Below are 2,875 nucleotides of genomic sequence, written 5' to 3'. Positions count from 1 at the left end.
AGCCCGTCGATCATGGGCTGCCGCCTTCCTCTGGAGAGCTGAGGAAGACCCGGGGGTGCAAGGGGTTGCGGGACGGATGCAGGACTCACCCGAGTGGATGGCCGGCTGTCCATGCCCTGCACAGAAATCTCCGCCTGCAGCTCCCCAGGCCTCTCCCCAAACTGTGAACGTGAAATCTAGCAGCCAGGCAGAAGGGCTCACCTCCCCAAATTCAATTTGCAAGGTCAACCATGCAAGAACCCAGGCCTAATGGAATTGTCACATCTGTGTCGCAGCCATTTACAACATGCTCTTGCGGGGTCTGAACATGAAAGCAATTATGTGATACATACTTTGGCAAGAGCCTGAGGTCCCCATCTGGGGGAGAGAGACACTGCCGAGTGAGGTTATTTAAAAAGAAAGAAAGAAAAGAAAAGAAAAGGGAAAAAGCCACAAAAACACAATCATTATGAAAATTTGAAAATTTCCGCTTCTCCAGAAATCACATGCGAAGACCCAAGAATCAGAATCCTTTTAAAAGCTCCATTGTCTTAAGAGTATAAATAGCGCGCTGTGAACAAGCCACAACTTCAATCAAGCTGGAATAACGGGAAGGACCATTCATGGAACGTCGTCTTTTAACATTTCATGACACATGAATTGATTCTCCTCCAAATCTAATTAGAGGCTCAAACATATGAGAGGGTTTGTGACGGCGTCAAAGTGACTTGGAAACCGTATGTGGCAACTGATCCTCCTCACTGAGGTGTGATTTTTTTTTTTAATCAATCTAGACACACAAGAACTACCCACCCCACCCCCCAAAAAAGAACTACCCAAAAAAAGGACCACATAATGAGGTTTTGATTATCAAGAAGGGGATTCTCTCCACGCTTCGCAAGCCCTTTCCAAAAGGTTCAAGAGGAAGGTCAGGACCAGCGTCTGGCATCCAGCCCTGAGGGACCTCGGGCAAGTTCCTTGAACTTGATGCCTTATTCCCCATCTGCAAAATGGGGATAATGATGACATTGACCTCCCAGGCTCACAGTCAGGATCACGCCCTGGGAACAGTGCCCAGCACATGGGCAATGTTGGCTATCATTAGCACCAGCCAGCCTAAGGCCCAGACAAATGGCTCCAGGCACTGAAGCTGTGGTCCTGAGCCCCACATCCGTTATAGAAGGACAGCTAAACAGACAGTCCAGCAGGCGCCACAGCCCTTGGCCACCAGGACAGCCCAGACTGACGAGAAACAAGCTCGTTGCCTTTGGCACCTGGCACCTGGTTCAGATGTCAGCGCACACAGGGGACCCAGGCCGTCATTATCAGCACTGCAGGCCCACCGTCTGCTTGATGCGGTGTGACATTCATCAGCTCCTTCCAGCGCAGCCTGGGTGGGAAATGAGCACGAGCCGCACCCTCCGGCAAACACCTTTGCTGTTTCCTGTTCCCACCAGTGGTCCTTAAGCATCGCGGCAGGTTGAGGACCCCTGCTCAGGGCGACCCAGGCCTTCCTTCCTACATGGGGACCACACTCCACCAGGTGTGGCCAATCAGAACCTTCCATTCCCCTTGTCACAGTGACTGTGCACAGGACCTTGGCCAGACCAGGCCTTTTGTGGGAACTTAGGCAATAAGTCAAAGATTAACACCTATGCAGAAGAAAGTAGGGACAAGATTTTACAGCAGTAGATGATGTTTATTGAGTGCCTACTATATGCCTGGCACTATTTATAGGCAATGTGCTTACTTCACTCTCACCACAACTCTGTGAGATGCATAGTCTTTTAAATCCTCACTTTTATAGATGGGGAAATGAGGCTCAGAGAGGGTAAGTAAATTCTCTATGGTCACACAGACAGCGGAAGAGCCATAATTCAGATCTAGGCAGCTGGTTCCAGGGTAAAGGCGACAGACTTAGTGAAACAGAATGCTCAGTTAAGTTTGAATTTCAGATAAACAATGAATATTTTTTTGGTATAAATATGTCCTATGTAATATTGGGGACATACTTACACTAAAAAGCTATTCACTGTGTATCTAAAATTCAAATTTAACTGAGTTTCCTGTATTCTATCTGGCAACCGAATTCCAGAGCCCATGCTCTTAACCACTACACCCTACTGCCCTTACAAGATGCCATGAGAGCATGATGCTGAAAGCTGATCACATTATCCCAGCTCCTGGATCCCGCTGTGCCTGAAGCCTGTGATAAGAGATGGCTTTTTGTCACAGTGCCAGTCCCAGTTCAAATGAGCATTTTATTGAAGGCTTACTCTGTGGTTGGGACTGAGGGGTGGAGATACAGAGAAGGAGGAAGAGTCCCATCTTCAAGGGCCTGAGGGAGGCTGAGGAGACAGGTCTCACACACAGAGAGGTGGTAAGTGGGGTGTGATCACACCTGCTGAGGCCCGGGCCATTGAGAGGGTGTATTTGTTTTCTATTGCTTCATAATAGATTATCACAAACTTAAAAGGTTTAAAACAACACACACAGGGCTTCCCTGGTGGCGCAATGGTTAAGAATCCTCCTGCCAATTCAGGGGACACGGGTTCGACCCCTTGTCCGGGAAGATCCCACATGCCACGGAGCAACTAAGCCCGTGCGCCACAACTACTGAGCCTGCGCTCTAGAGCCCGTGAGCTACAACTACTGAGCCCGCGAGCCGCAACTACTGAAGCCCATGCGCCTAGAGCCCGTGCTCCACAACAAGAGAAGCCACCGCCATGAGAAGCCCGTGCACCACAATGAAGAGCAGCCCCTGCTCACCGCAACTACAGAAAGCCCATGCACAGCAACGAAGACCCAACGCAGCCAAAAATAAATAAATAAAATGAATAAATTTATTAACACACACACACACACACACACACACACACACACACACACACACACA

This window comes from Aethalodelphis obliquidens, unplaced genomic scaffold (genome assembly GCF_003676395.1).
Source record: "Aethalodelphis obliquidens isolate GAN/ISIS:26980383/991018 unplaced genomic scaffold, ASM367639v1 scaffold28, whole genome shotgun sequence".
Taxonomy (NCBI): domain Eukaryota; kingdom Metazoa; phylum Chordata; class Mammalia; order Artiodactyla; family Delphinidae; genus Aethalodelphis; species Aethalodelphis obliquidens.
This window is presented reverse-complemented; position numbering follows the sequence as displayed.